Genomic DNA, 16,676 nt, shown 5'->3' with positions numbered 1-16,676 from the left:
CACGATGGCTGGCTGGCACGATGGCTGGCACGATGGCTGGCTGGCACGATGGCTGGCTGGCACGATGGCTGGCTGGCATGATGGCTGGCTGGCTGGCATGATGGCTTGCTGGCACGATGATTGGCTGGCACGATGGCTGGCTGGCACGATGGCTGGCTGGCTGGGAAAATGGCTGGCTGGTTGTCATGGCGGTTGCCTAGCTGGTTGGCTGGATGGCATGATGGCTGGCTGGCATGATGGTGGGCTGGCACGATGGCTGGCTGGAACGATGGCTGGCTGGCATGATGGCTGGCTGGCTGGCACAATGGCAGGGTGGCACGATGGCTGGATGGCACAATGGCTGGATGGCACAATGGCTGGATGGCATGACGACTGGCTGGCTGGCTTGCTGGAACGATGGCTGGATGGCTGGCATGATGGTTGGATGGCTGTCACGAAAGCTGGCTGGCACAATGGCTGGCTGGCACGATGGCTGGCTGGCACAATGCCTGGTTGGCACGATACCTGGCTGGCATGATGGCTGGCTGGCTGGCACAATGGCTGGCTGGCAGGCTGGCACGCTGGTTTGGCTAGCCTGCCTTGCCTGCCTTGCCTACCTTGCCTGCCTTGCCTGCCTTGCCTGCCTTGCCTGCCTTGCCTGCCTTGCCTGCCTTGCCTGCCTTGCCTGCCTTGCCTGCCTTGCCTGCCTTGCCTGCCTGCATACCTACCTGGCACGATGGCTGGCTGGCTGGCTGGCTGGCTGGCACGATGGCTGGCTGGCATGATGGCTGGCTGCCTGGCACGATGGCTGGCTGGCACGATGGCTAGCTGGCACAATGGCTGGCTTGTACAATGGCTGGCTGGCATGATGGCTGGCTGGCATGATGGCTGGCTGGCTGGTACGATGGCAGGCTGGCATGATGGCTGGATGGCACGATGGCTGGATGGCACGATGGCTTGCTAGCATGATGGCTGGCTGGCATGTTTGCTGGCTGGCATGATGGCTGGCTGGCACAATGGCTAGATGGCATGATGGCAGGCTGGCACGATGACTGGCTGGCTGGCTGGAACGATGGGTGGATGTCTGGCATGATGGTTGGCTGGCTGGCACAATGGCTGGCTGGCACAATGGCTGGCTGGCTCTATGGCTGGCTGGCACAATGGCTGGATGGCATTATGGCTGGCTGGCACGATGACTGGATGGCTGGAACTATGGCTGGATGGCTGGCATGATGGTTGGCTGGCACGATGGCTGGCTGGCACGATGGATGGCTGGCATGATGGCTGGCTGGCATGATGGCTGGTTGGCTGGCATGATGGCTTGCAAGCACGATGGCTGGCTGGCATGATGGCTGGCTGGCACGATGGCTGGCTGGCTGTCATGATGGTTGCCTAGCTGGTTGGCTGGATGGCATGATGGCTAAGTGGAACGATGGCTGGCTGCCTGGCTGGAACAAAAGGTTGCTGGCTGGCTGGAACAATGGCTGGCTGGCTGACATGATTGCTGGCTGGCTGGCACGATGGCTGGCTGGCACGATGGCTGGCACGATGGCTGGCTGGCACGATGGCTCGCTGGAAGGATGGCTGGCTTGCACGATGGCTTGCTGCCACGATGGCTTGCTGCCACGATGGCTGGCTGGCACGATGGCTGGCTGGCACTGGCTGGCACGATGGCTGGCTGGCACGATGGCTGGCTGGCACGATGGCTGGCTGGCACGATGGCTGGCTGGCACGATGGCTGGCTGACACGATGGCTGGCTGGCACGTTGGCTGGCTGGCACGCTGGGTGGCTGGCATGATGGCAGGCTGGCATGATGGCTGGATGGCACAATGGCTGGATGGCACGATGGCTTGCTAGCATGATGGCTGGCCGGCATGTTTGCTGGCTGGCATTATGGCTGGCTGGCACAATGGCTAGATGGCATGATGGCAGGCTGTCACGGTGACTGGCTGGCTGGCTGGCACGCTGGCTGGCTGGCACAATGGCTGGCTGGCACAATGGCTGGCTGGCACAATGGCTGGCTGGCACGCTGGCTGGCTGGCACGCTGGCTGGCTGGCACGCTGGCTGGCTGGCATGCTGGCTGGCTGGCATGATGGCTGGCTGGCTGGCACAATGGCTGGCTGCATGGCTGGCACGCTGGTTTGGATAGCCTGCCTTGCCTGCCTAGCTTTCCTTGCCTGCCTTGCCTGCCTAGCTTTCCTTGCCTGCCTTGCCTGCCTTGCCTGCCTTGCCTGCCTTGCCTGCCTTGCCTGCCTTGCCTGCCTTGCCTGCCTTGCCTGCCTTGCCTGCCTTGCCTGCCTTGCCTGCCTTGCTTGCCTGCATACCTACCTGGCACGATGGCTGGCATGATGGCTGGCCGGCTGGCTGGCACGATGGCTGGATGGCTGGATGGAATGACAGCTGGATGGCTGGCATGATGGCTGGCTGGATGGCACGATGCCTGGCTGGCACGATGGCTTGCTGCCACGATGGCTGGCTGGCACGATGGCAGGCTGGCACAATGGCTGGCAGGCACGATGGCTGGCTGGCACGATGGTTGCTAGCATGATGGCTGGCTGGCTCTATGGCTGGCTGGCACAATGGCTGGATGGCATTATGGCTGGCTGGTACGATGACTGGATGGCTGGAACTATGGCTGGATGGCTGGCATGATGGTTGGCTGGCACGATGGATGGCTGGCACGATGGATGGCTGGCATGATGGCTGGCTGGCATGATGGCTGGTTGGCTGGCATGATGGCTTGCAAGCACGATGGCTGGCTGGCATGATGGCTGGCTGGCACGATGGCTGGCTGGCTGGCAAGATGGCTGGCTGGCTGTCATGATGGTTGCCTAGCTGGTTGGCTGGATGGCATGATGGCTAAGTGGAACGATGGCTGGCTGCCTGGCTGGAACAAAAGGTTGCTGGCTGGCTGGAACAATGGCTGGCTGGCTGACATGACTGCTGGCTGGCTGGCACGATGGCTGGCTGGCACGATGGCTGGCTGGCATGATGGCTGGCTGGCACGATGGCTCGCTGGAAGGATGGCTGGCTTGCACGATGGCTTGCTGCCACGATGGCTTGCTGCCACGATGGCTGGCTGCAACGATGGCTGGCTGGCACTGGCTGGCACGATGGCTGGCTGGCACGATGGCTGGCTGGCACGATGGCTGGCTGGCACGATGGCTGGCTGGCACGATGGCTGGCTGGCACGATGGCTGGCTGGCACGATGGCTGGCTGGCACGATGGCTGGCTGACACGATGGCTGGCTGGCACGTTGGCTGGCTGGCACGCTGGCTGGCTGGCATGATGGCTGGCTGGCTGGCACAATGGCTGGCTGCCTGGCTGGCACGCTGGTTTGGATAGCATGCCTTGCCTGCCTTGCCTGCCTTGCCTGCCTTGCCTGCCTTGCCTGCCTTGCTTGCCTGCATACCTACCTGGCACGATGGCCGGCTGGCTGGCCGGCTGGCTGGCACGATGGCTGGCACGATGGCTGGCTCACATGATGGATGGCTGGCACGATGGCTGGCTGGCTGGCTGGTACAATGGCTGGATGGCACGATGGCTGGATGGATGGCTAGAATGACAGATGGATGGCTGGCATGATGGCTGGCTGGCTGGCACGATGTCTGGCTGGCACGATGGCTTGCTGCCTCGATGGCTGGCTGGCACGATGGCAGGCTGGCACAATGGCTGGCTGGCACAATGGCTGGCTGGCACGATGGCTTGTTAGCACGATGGCTGGCTGGCTCGATGGCTGGCTGGCACAATGGCTGGATGGCATGATGGCTGGCTGGCACAATGACTGGCTGGCTGGAACTATGGCTGGATGGCTGGCACGATGGTTGGCTGGCATGATGGCTGGCTGGCACGATGGCTGGCTGGCACGATGGCTGGCTGGCACGATGGCTGGCTGGCACGATGGCTGGCTGGCACGATGGCTGGCTGGCATGATGGCTGGTTGGCTGGCATGATGGCTTGCAAGCACGATGGCTGGCTGGCTGGCAAGATGGCTGGCTGGCTGGCAAGATGGCTGGCTGGCTGTCATGATGGTTGCCTAGCTGGTTGGCTGGATGGCATGATGGCTAAGTGGCACGATGGCTGGCTGCCTGGCTGGAACAAAAGGTGGCTGGCTGCCTGGAACGATGGCTGGCTAGCTGACATGATTGCTGGATGGCTGGCACGATGGCTGGCTGGCACGATGGCTGGCTGGCACGATGGCTCGCTGGCTGGCACAATGGCAGGCTGGCACGATGGCTGGCTGGCACGATGGCTTGCTGCCACGATGGCTGGATTGCACGATGGCTTGCTGCCACGATGGCTTGCTGCCACGATGGCTGGCTGGAACGATGGCTGGCTGGCAAGATGGCTGGCTGGCTGGCACAATGGCAGGCTGGCACGATGGCTGGCTGGTACGATGACTGGATGGCTGGAACTATGGCTGGATGGCTGGCATGATGGTTGGCTGGCACGATGGCTGGCTGGCACGATGGATGGCTGGCATGATGGCTGGCTGGCATGATGGCTGGTTGGCTGGCATGATGGCTTGCAAGCACGATGGCTGGCATGCATGATGGCTGGCTGGCACGATGGCTGGCTGGCTGGCAAGATGGCTGGCTGGCTGTCATGATGGTTGCCTAGCTGGTTGGCTGGATGGCATGATGGCTAAGTGGAACGATGGCTGGCTGCCTGGCTGGAACAAAAGGTTGCTGGCTGGCTGGAACAATTGCTGGCTGGCTGACATGACTGCTGGCTGGCTGGCACGATGGCTGGCTGGCACGATGGCTGGCTGGCATGATGGCTGGCTGGCACGATGGCTCGCTGGAAGGATGGCTGGCTTGCACGATGGCTTGCTGCCACGATGGCTTGCTGCCACGATGGCTGGCTGGAACGATGGCTGGCTGGCACTGGCTGGCACGATGGCTGGCTGGCACGATGGCTGGCTGGCACGATGGCTGGCTGGCACGATGGCTGGCTGGCACGATGGCTGGCTGGCACGATGGCTGGCTGGCACGATGGCTGGCTGACACGATGGCTGGCTGGCACGTTGGCTGGCTGGCACGCTGGCTGGCTGGCATGATGGCTGGCTGGCTGGCACAATGGCTGGCTGCCTGGCTGGCACGCTGGTTTGGATAGCATGCCTTGCCTGCCTTGCCTGCCTTGCCTGCCTTGCCTGCCTTGCCTGCCTTGCCTGCCTTGCCTGCCTTGCCTGCCTTGCCTGCCTTGCCTGCCTTGCCTGCCTTGCTTGCCTGCATACCTACCTGGCACGATGGCCGGCTGGCTGGCCGGCTGGCTGGCACGATGGCTGGCACGATGGCTGGCTCACATGATGGATGGCTGGCACGATGGCTGGCTGGCCGGCTGGTACAATGGCTGGATGGCACGATGGCTGGATGGATGGCTAGAATGACAGATGGATGGCTGGCATGATGGCTGGCTGGCTGGCACGATGTCTGGCTGGCACGATGGCTTGCTGCCTCGATGGCTGGCTGGCACGATGGCAGGCTGGCACAATGGCTGGCTGGCACAATGGCTGGCTGGCACGATGGCTTGTTAGCACGATGGCTGGCTGGCTCGATGGCTTGCTGGCACAATGGCTGGATGGCATGATGGCTGGCTGGCACAATGACTGGCTGGCTGGAACTATGGCTGGATGGCTGGCACGATGGTTGGCTGGCATGATGGCTGGCTGGCACGATGGCTGGCTGGCACGATGGCTGGCTGGCACGATGGCTGGCTGGCACGATGGCTGGCTGGCACGATGGCTGGCTGGCACGATGGCTGGCTGGCATGATGGCTGGTTGGCTGGCATGATGGCTTGCAAGCACGATGGCTGGCTGGCATGATGGCTGGCTGGCTGGCAAGATGGCTGGCTGGCTGGCAAGATGGCTGGCTGGCTGTCATGATGGTTGCCTAGCTGGTTGGCTGGATGGCATGATGGCTAAGTGGCACGATGGCTGGCTGCCTGGCTGGAACAAAAGGTGGCTGGCTGCCTGGAACGATGGCTGGCTAGCTGACATGATTGCTGGATGGCTGGCACGATGGCTGGCTGGCACGATGGCTGGCTGGCACGATGGCTCGCTGGCTGGCACAATGGCAGGCTGGCACGATGGCTGGCTGGCACGATGGCTTGCTGCCACGATGGCTGGCTTGCACGATGGCTTGCTGCCACGATGGCTTGCTGCCACGATGGCTGGCTGGAACGATGGCTGGCTGGCAAGATGGCTGGCTGGCTGGCACAATGGCAGGCTGGCACGATGGCTGGCTGGCACGATGGCTGGCTGACACAATGGGTGGCTGGCATGATGGCTGGCTGGCACGATGACTGGCTGGCTGGCTGGCACGATGGCTGGCTGGCTGGCTGGAACTATGGCTGGATGGCTGGCACGATGGCTGGCTGGCACGATGGCTGGCTGGCACGATGGCTGGCTGGCACGATGGCTGGCTGGCACGATGGCTGGCTGGCAAGATGGCTGGCTGGCTGGCACGATGGCTGGCTGTCTGGCACGATGGCTGGCTGGCTGGCACGATGGCTGGCTGGCACGATGGCTGGCTGGCACGATGGCTGGCTGGCACGATGGCTGGCTGGCACGATGGCTGGCTGGCTGGCACGATGGCTGGCTGGCTGGCACGATGGCTGGCTGGCTGGCACAATGGCTAGCTGGCTGGCTGGCATGCTGGTTTGGATAGCCTGCATTGCCTGCCTGGCCTGCCTTGCCCGCCTTGCCTGCCTTGCCTGCCTTGCCTGCCTTGCCTGACTGCATACCTCCCTGGCACGATGGCTACCTGGCTGGCTGGCTGGCACGATGGCTGGATGGCATGATGGCTGGCTGGCTGGCTGGCACAATGGCTGGCTGGCTGGCACGATGGATAGCTGGCTGGCTGGCTGGCACGATGGCTTGGATAACCTGCCTTGCCTGCCTTGCCTGCCTGCATACCTACCTGACACGATGGCTGGCTGGCTGGCTGGCATGATGGCTGGCTGGCTGGCACAATGGCTGGCTGGCTGGCACGATGGCTAGCTGTCTGGCTGGCTGGCACGATGGCTTGGATAGCCTACCTTGCCTGCCTTGCCTGCCTTGCCTGCCTTGCCTGCCTTGCCTGCCTTGCCTGCCTTGCCTGCCTTGCCTGCCTTGCCTGCCTTGCCTGCCTTGCCTGCCTTGCTCGCCTTGCTGGCATGATGGCTGGCTGGCACAATGGCTGGCTGGCACAATGGCTGGCTGGCTGGCACAATGGCTGGCTGGCTGGCACGATGGCTGGCTGGCACGATGGCTGGCTGGCTGGCACGATGGCTGGCTGGCTGGCATGATGGCTGGCTGGCTGGCACGATGGCTGGCTGGCTGGCACGATGGCTGGCTGGCTGGCACGATGGCTTGCTGGCTGGCTGGCACACTGGTTTGGATAGCCTGCCTTGCCTGCCTTGCCTGCCTTGCCTGCTTTGCCTGCCTTGCCTGCCTTGCTCAACTTGCTGGCATGATGGCTGGCTGGCAGAATGGCTGGCTGTCTGGCACAATGCCTGGCTGGCTGGCACGATGACTGGCTGGCAAGATGGCTGTCTGGCTGTCATGATGGTTGCCTAGCTGGTTGGCTGGATGGCATGATGGCTTAGTGGAACGATGGCTGGCTGCCTGGCTGGAACAAAAGGTTGCTGGCTGGCTGGAACAATGGCTGGCTGGCTGACATGATTGCTGGCTGGCTGGCACGATGGCTGGCTGGCACGATGGCTGGCTGGCACGATGGAAGGCTGGCACGATGGCTGGCTGGCACGATGGCTCGCTGGAAGGATGGCTGGCTTGCACGATGGCTTGCTGCCACGAAGGCTTGCTGCCACGATGGCTGGCTGGAACGATGGCTGGCTGGCACTGGCTGGCACGATGGCTGGCTGGCACGATGGCTGGCTGGCACGATGGCTGGCTGGCACGATGGCTGGCTGGCACGATGGCTGGCTGGCACGATGGCTGGCTGACACGATGGCTGGCTGGCACGTTGGCTGGCTGGCACCCTGGCTGGCTGGCATGATGGCTGGCTGGCTGGCACAATGGCTGGCTGCCTGGCTGGCACGCTGGTTCGGATAGCATGCCTTGCCTGCCTTGCCTGCCTTGCCTGCCTTGCCTGCCTTGCCTGCCTTGCCTGCCTTGCCTGCCTTGCCTGCCTTGCCTGCCTTGCTTGCCTGCATACCTACCTGGCACGATGGCCGGCCGGCTGGCTGGCTGGCTGGCTGGCCGCCTGGCTGGCCGGCTGGCTGGCACGATGGCTGGCACGATGGCTGGCTCACATGATGGATGGCTGGCACGATGGCTGGCTGGCTGGTACAATGGCTGGATGGCACGATGGCTGGATGGCTGGCTAGAATGACAGATGGATGGCTGGCATGATGGCTGGCTGGCTGGCACGATGTCTGGCTGGCACGATGGCTTGCTGCCACGATGGCTGGCTGGCACGATGGCAGGCTGGCACAATGGCTGGCTGGCACAATGGCTGGCTGGCACGATGGCTTGTTAGCACGATGGCTGGCTGGCTCGATGGCTGGCTGGCACAATGGCTGGATGGCATGATGGCTGGCTGGCACAATGACTGGCTGGCTGGAACTATGGCTGGATGGCTGGCACGATGGTTGGCTGGCATGATGGCTGGCTGGCACGATGGCTGGCTGGCACGATGGCTGGCTGGCACGATGGCTGGCTGGCACGATGGCTGGCTGACACGATGGCTGGCTGGCATGATGGCTGGTTGGCTGGCATGATGGCTTGCAAGCACGATGGCTGGCTGGCATGATGGCTGGCTGGCATGATGGCTGGCTGGCTGGCAAGATGGCTGGCTGGCTGGCAAGATGGCTGGCTGGCTGTCATGATGGTTGCCTAGCTGGTTGGCTGGATGGCATGATGGCTAAGTGGCACGATGGCTGGCTGCCTGGCTGGAACAAAAGGTGGCTGGCTGCCTGGAACGATGGCTGGCTGGCTGACATGATTGCTGGATGGCTGGCACGATGGCTGGCTGGCACGAAGGCTGGCTGGCATGATGGCTCGCTGGAAGGATGGCTGGCTTGCACGATGGCTTGCTGCCACGATGGCTTGCTGCCACGATGGCTGGCTGGAACGATGGCTGGCTGGCAAGATGGCTGGCTGGCTGGCACAATGGCAGGCTGTCACAATGGCTGGCTGTCACGATGGCTGGCTGGCACAATGGGTGGCTGGCATGATGGCTGGCTGGCACGATGACTGGCTGGCTGGCTGGCACGATGGCTGGTTGGCTGGCTGGAACTATGGCTGGATGGCTGGCACGATGGCTAGCTGGCACGATGGCTGGCTGGCACGATGGCTGGCTGGCACGATGGCTGGCTGGCACGATGGCTGGCTGGCACGATGGCTGGCTGGCACGATGGCTGGCTGGCACGATGGCTGGCTGGCAAGATGGCTGGCTGGCTGGCACGATGGCTGGCTGGCTGGCACGATGGCTGGCTGGCACGATGGCTGGCTGGCACGATGGCTGGCTGGCACGATGGCTGGCTGGCTGGCACGATGGCTGGCTGGCTGGCACGATGGCTGGCTGGCTGGCACGATGGCTGGCTGGCTGGCACGATGGCTAGCTGGCTGGCTGGCATGCTGGTTTGGATAGCCTGCATTGCCTGCCTGGCCTGCCTTGCCCGCCTTGCCTGCCTTGCCTGCCTTGCCTGCCTTGCCTGACTGCATACCTCCCTGGCACGATGGCTACCTGGCTGGCTGGCTGGCACGATGGCTGGATGGCATGATGGCTGGCTGGCTGGCTGGCACAATGGCTGGCTGGCTGGCACGATGGATAGCTGGCTGGCTGGCTGGCACGATGGCTTGGATAACCTGCCTTGCCTGCCTTGCCTGCCTGCATACCTACCTGACACGATGGCTGGCTGGCTGGCTGGCATGATGGCTGGCTGGCTGGCACAATGGCTGGCTGGCTGGCACGATGGCTAGCTGTCTGGCTGGCTGGCACGATGGCTTGGATAGCCTACCTTGCCTGCCTTGCCTGCCTTGCCTGCCTTGCCTGCCTTGCCTGCCTTGCCTGCCTTGCCTGCCTTGCCTGCCTTGCCTGCCTTGCCTGCCTTGCCTGCCTTGCTCGCCTTGCTGGCATGATGGCTGGCTGGCACAATGGCTGGCTGGCACAATGGCTGGCTGGCTGGCACAATGGCTGGCTGGCACGATGGCTGGCTGGCACGATGGCTGGCCGGCTGGCACGATGGCTGGCTGGCTGGCACGATGGCTGGCTGGCTGGCACGATGGCTGGCTGGCTGGCACGATGGCTTGCTGGCTGGCTGGCACACTGGTTTGGATAGCCTGCCTTGCCTGCCTTGCCTGCCTTGCCTGCTTTGCCTGCCTTCCCTGCCTTGCTCAACTTGCTGGCATGATGGCTGGCTGGCAGAATGGCTGGCTGTCTGGCACAATGCCTGGCTGGCTGGCATGATGACTGGCTGGCAAGATGGCTGTCTGGCTGTCATGATGGTTGCCTAGCTGGTTGGCTGGATGGCATGATGGCTAAGTGACACGATGGCTGGCTGGCTGGCTGGCTGGAACAAAAGGTGGCTGGCTGCCTGGAACGATGGCTGGCTGGCTGACATGATTGCTGGCTGGCTGGCACGATGGCTGGCTGGCACGATGGCTGGCTGGCACGATGGCTGGCTGGCACGATGGCTGGCTGGCACGATGGCTGGCTGGCACGATGGCTTGCTGGAAGGATGGCTGGCTTGCACGATGGCTGGATGGCACGATGGCTGGATGGCACGATGGCTTGCTAGCATGATGGCTGGCTGGCACGATGGCTGGCTGGCACGTTGGCTGGCTGGCACGCTGGCTGGCTGGCATGATGGCAGGCTGGCATGATGGCTGGATGGCACGATGGCTGGATGGCACGATGGCTTGCTAGCATGATGGCTGGCTGGCATGTTTGCTGGCTGGCATTATGGCTGGCTGGCACAATGGCTAGATGGCATGATGGCAGGCTGGCACGATGACTGGCTGGCTGGAACGATGGGTGGATGTCTGGCATGATGGTTGGCTGGCTGGCACGCTGGCTGGCTGGCACAATGACTGGCTGGCACAATGGCTGGCTGGCACAATGGCTGGCTGGCACGATGGCTGGCTGGCACGCTGGCTGGCTGACACGCTGGCTGGCTGGCATGATGGCTGGCTGGCATGATGGCTGGCTGGCTGGCACAATGGCTGGCTGAATGGCTGGCACGCTGGTTTGGATAGCCTGCCTTGCCTGCCTAGCTTTCCTTGCCTGCCTTGCCTGCCTAGCTTTCCTTGCCTGCCTTGCCTGCCTTGCCTGCCTTGCCTGCCTTGCCTGCCTTGCCTGCCTTGCCTGCCTTGCCTGCCTTGCCTGCCTTGCCTGCCTTGCCTGCCTTGCCTGCCTTGCTTGCCTGCATACCTACCTGGCACGATGGCTGGCATGATGGCTGGCCGGCTGGCACGATGGCTGGCTGGCACGATGGCTTGCTGCCACGATGGCTGACTGGCACGATGGCAGGCTGGCACAATGGCTGGCTGGCACGATGGCTGGCTGGCACGATGGTTGCTAGCATGATGGCTGGCTGGCTCTATGGCTGGCTGGCACGATGGCTGGCTGGCACGATGGCTGGCTGGCACGATGGCTGGCTGGCAAGATGGCTGGCTGGCTGGCACGATGGCTGGCTGGCACGATGGCTGGCTGGCACGATGGCTGGCTGGCACGATGGCTGGCTGGCACGATGGCTGGCTGGCTGGCACGATGGCTGGCTGGCTGGCACGATGGCTGGCTGGCTGGCACAATGGCTTGCTGGCTGGCTGGCATGCTGGTTTGGATAGCCTGCATTGCCTGCCTGGCCTGCCTTGCCCGCCTTGCCTGCCTTGCCTGCCTTGCCTGCCTTGCCTGCCTTGCCTGCCTTGCCTGCCTTGCCTGCCTTGCCTGACTGCATACCTCCCTGGCACGATGGCTACCTGGCTGGCTGGCTGGCACGATGGCTGGATGGCATGATGGCTGGCTGGCTGGCTGGCACAATGGCTGGCTGGCTGGCACGATGGATAGCTGGCTGGCTGGCTGGCACGATGGCTTGGATAACCTGCCTTGCCTGCCTTGCCTGCCTGCATACCTACCTGACACGATGGCTGGCTGGCTGGCTGGCATGATGACTGGCTGGCTTGCACAATGGCTGGCTGGCTGGCACGATGGCTAGCTGGCTGGCTGGCTGGCACAATGGCTTGGATAGCCTACCTTGCCTGCCTTGCCTGCCTTGCCTGCCTTGCCTGCCTTGCCTGCCTTGCCTGCCTTGCCTGCCTTGCCTGCCTTGCCTGCCTTGCCTGCCTTGCCTGCCTTGCCTGCCTTGCTCGCCTTGCTGGCATGATGGCTGGCTGGCACAATGGCTGGCTGGCACAATGGCTGGCTGGCTGGCACAATGGCTGGCTGGCTGGCACGATGGCTGGCTGGCTGGCACAATGGCTGGCTGGCTGGCACGATGGCTGGCTGGCTGGCACGATGGCTGGCTGGCTGGCACGATGGCTGGCTGGCTGGCACGATGGCTTGCTGGCTGGCTGGCACACTGGTTTGGATAGCCTGCCTTGCCTGCCTTGCCTGCCTTGCCTGCTTTGCCTGCCTTGCCTGCCTTGCTCAACTTGCTGGCATGATGGCTGGCTGGCAGAATGGCTGGCTGGCTGGCACAATGCCTGGCTGGCTGGCACGATGACTGGCTGGCAAGATGGCTGTCTGGCTGTCATGATGGTTGCCTAGCTGGTTGGCTGGATGGCATGATGGCTAAGTGGCACGATGGCTGGCTGCCTGGCTGGAACAAAAGGTGGCTGGCTGCCTGGAACGATGACTGGCTGGCTGACATGATTGCTGGCTGGCTGGCACGATGGCTGGCTGGCACGATGGCTGATTGGCACGATGGCTGGCTGGCACGATGGCTGGCTGGCACGATGGCTCGCTGGCACGATGGCTCGCTGGAAGGATGGCTGGCTTGCACGATGGCTTGCTGCCACGATGGCTTGCTGCCACGATGGCTGGCTGGCACGATGGCTGGCTGGCATGATGGCTGGCTGGCATGATGGCTGGCTGGCACAATGGCAGGCTGGCACGATGGCTGGCTGGCACAATGGCTGGCTGGCACAATGGCTGGCTGGCAAGATGGCTGGCTGGAACGATGACTGGCTGGCTGGCTGGCACGATGGCTGGCTGGTTGGCTGGAACTATGGCTGGATGGCTGGCACGATGGCTGGCTGGCACGATGGCTGGCTGGCACGATGGCTGGCTGGCACGATGGCTGGCTGGCTGGCACGATGGCTGGCTGGCACGATGGCTGGCACGATGGCTGGCTGGCACGATGGCTGGCTGGCATGATGGCTGGCTGGCACGATGGCTGGCTGGCACAATGGCTTGCTGGCTGGCTGGCACGCTGGTTTGGATAGCCTGCCTTGCCTGCCTTGCCTGCCTTGCCCGCCTTGCCTGCCTTGCCTGCCTTGCCTGCCTTGCCTGCCTTGCCTGATTGCATACCTCCCTGGCACGATGGCTACCTGGCTGGCTGGCTGGCATGACGGCTGGCTGGCATGATGGCTGGCTGGCTGGCTGGCACAATGGCTGGCTGGCTGGCACGATGGCTAGCTGGCTGGCTGGCTGGCACGATGGCTTGGATAACCTGCCTTGCCTGCCTTGCCTGCCTGCATACCTACCTGACACGATGGCTGGCTGGCTGACTGGCATGATGGCTGGCTGGCTGGCACAATGGCTGGCTGGCTGGCACGATGGCTAGCTGGCTGGCTGGCTGGCACGATGGCTTGGATAGCCTACCTTGCCTGCCTTGCCTGCCTTGCCTGCCTTGCTCGCCTTGCTGGCATGATGGCTGGCTGGCACAATGGCTGGCTGGCACAATGGCTGGCTGGCTGGCACGATGGCTGGCTGGCACGATGGCTGGCTGGCACGATGGCTGGCTGGCTGGCATGATGGCTGGCTGGCTGGCACGATGGCTGGCTGGCTGGCACAATGGCTGGCTGGCTGGCTGGCACACTGGTTTGGATAGCCTGCCTTGCCTGCCTTGCCTGCCTTGCCTGCCTTGCCTGCCTTGCCTGCCTTGCCTGCTTTGCCTGCCTTGCCTGCCTTGCTCAACTTGCTGGCATGATGGCTGGCTGGCAGAATGGCTGGCTGGCTGGCACAATGCCTGGCTGGCTGGCACAATGACTGGCTGGCAAGATGGCTGGCTGGCTGTCATGATGGTTGCCTAGCTGGTTGGCTGGATGGCATGATGGCTAAGTGGCACGATGGCTGGCTGCCTGGATGGAACAAAAGGTGGCTGGCTGGCTGGAACGATGGCTGGCTGGCTGACATGATTGCTGGCTGGCTGGCACGATGGCTGGCTGGCACGATGGCTGGCTGGCACGATGGCTGGCTGGCACGATGGCTGGCTGGCTGGCACGATGGCTGGCTGGCACGATGGCTGGCTGGCACGATGGCTGGCTGGCTGGCACGATGGCTGGCTGGCTGGCATGATGGCTGGCTGGCTGGCACGATGGCTGGCTGGCTGGCACGATGGCTGGCTGGCTGGCTGGTACAATGGCTGGATGGCACGATGGCTGGATGGCTGGCTGGAATGACAGCTGGATGGCTGGCGTGATGACTGGCTGGCTGGCACGATGCCTGGCTGGCACGATGGCTTGCTGCCACGATGGCTGGCTGGCACGATGGCAGGCTGGCACAATGGCTGGCTGGCACAATGGCTGGCAGGCACGATGGCTTGCTAGCACGATGGCTGGCTGGCTCGATGGCTGGCTGGCACAATGGCTGGATGGCATGATGGCTGGCTGGCACAATGACTAGCTGGCTGGAACTATGGCTGGATGGCTGGCACGATGGCTGGCTGGCACGATGGCTGGCTGGCACGATGGCTGGCTGGCACGATGGCTGGCTGGCACGATGGCTGGTTGGCTGGCATGATGGCTTGCAAGCACGATGGCTGGCTTGCATGATGGCTGGCTGGCACGATGGCTAGCTGGCTGGCAAGATGGCTGGCTGGCTTTCATGATGGTTGCCTAGCTGGTTGGCTGGATGGCATGATGGCTAAGTGGCACGATGGCTGGCTGCCTGGCTGGAACAAAAGGTGGCTGGCTGCCTGGAACGATGGCTGGCTGGTTGACATGATTGCTGGCTGGCTGGCACAATGGCTGGCTGGCACGATGGCTGCCTGGCACGATGGCTGGCTGGCACGATGGATGGCTGGCACGATGGATGGCTGGCACAATGGCTCGCTGGAAGGATGGCTGGCTTGCACGATGGCTTGCTGCCACGATGGCTTGCTGCCACGATGGCTTGCTGGAACGATGGCTGGCTGGCATGATGGCTGGCTGGCTGGCACAATGGCAGGCTGGCACGATGGCTGGCTGGCACGATGGCTGGCTGGCACAATGGCTGGCTGGCATGATGGATGGCTGGCACGATGACTGGCTGGCTGGCTGGCTGGCACGATGGCTGGCTGGCTGGCTGGAACTATGGCTGGATGGCTGGCACGATGGCTGGCTGGCACGATGGCTGGCTGGCACGATGGCTGGCTGGCACGATGGCTGGCTGGCACGATGGCTGGATGGCTGGCACGATGGCTGGATGGCTGGCACGATGGCTGGCTGGCACGATGGCTGGCTGGCTGGCACGATGGCTGGCTGGCTGGCACGATGGCTGGCTGGCACGATGGCTGGCTGGCACGATGGCTGGCTGGCACGATGGCTGGCTGGCACGATGGCTGGCTGGCATGATGGCTGGCTGGCTGGCACGATGGCTTGCTGGCTGGCACGATGGCTGGTTGGCTGGCACGATGGCTGGCTGGCTGGCACAATGGCTTGCTGGCTGGCTGGCACGCTGGTTTGGATAGCCTGCATTGCCTGCCTTGCCCGCCTTGCCTGCCTTGCCTGCCTTGCCTGCCTTGCCTGCCTTGCCTGCCTTGCCTGCCTTGCCTGCCTTGCCTGCCTTGCCTGACTGCATACCTCCCTGGCACGATGGCTACCTGGCTGGCTGGCTGGCACGATGGCTGGCTGGCATGATGGCTGGCTGGCTGGCTGGCAGAATGGCTGGCTGGCTGGCACGATGGCTAGCTGGCTGGCTGGCTGGCACGATGGCTTGGATAACCTGCCTTGCCTGCCTGCATACCTACCTGACACGATGGCTGGCTGGCTGGCTGGCATGATGGCTGGCTGGCTGGCACAATGGCTGGCTGGCTGGCACGATGGCTAGCTGCCTGGCTGGCTGGCACGATGGCTTGGATAGCCTACCTTGCCTGCCTTGCCTGCCTTGCCTGCCTTGCCTGCCTTGCCTGCCTTGCCTGCCTTGCCTGCCTTGCCTGCCTTGCCTGCCTTGCCTGCCTTGCTCGCCTTGCTGGCATGATGGCTGGCTGGCACAATGGCTGGCTGGCACAATGGCTGGCTGGCTGGCACAATGGCTGGCTGGCTGGCACGATGGCTGGCTGGCACGATGGCTGGCTGCCACGATGGCTGGCTGCCACGATGGCTGGCTGGCTGGCTGGCACGATGGCTGGCTGGCTGGCACGATGGCTGGCTGGCTGGCACAATGGCTTGCTGGCTGGCTGGCACACTGGTTTGGATAGCCTGCCTTGCCTGCCTTGCCTGCCTTGCCTGCCTTGCCTGCCTTGCCTGCCTTGCCTGCCTTGCCTGCCTTGCCTGCCTTGCCTGCCTTGCCTGCCTTGCCTGCCTTGCTCAAATTGCTGGCATGATGGC

The sequence above is a fragment of the Erythrolamprus reginae genome, chromosome 3, assembly GCF_031021105.1.
Source record: "Erythrolamprus reginae isolate rEryReg1 chromosome 3, rEryReg1.hap1, whole genome shotgun sequence".
Classification (NCBI taxonomy): domain Eukaryota; kingdom Metazoa; phylum Chordata; class Lepidosauria; order Squamata; family Dipsadidae; genus Erythrolamprus; species Erythrolamprus reginae.
Note: the sequence above shows the minus strand (reverse complement) of the source record.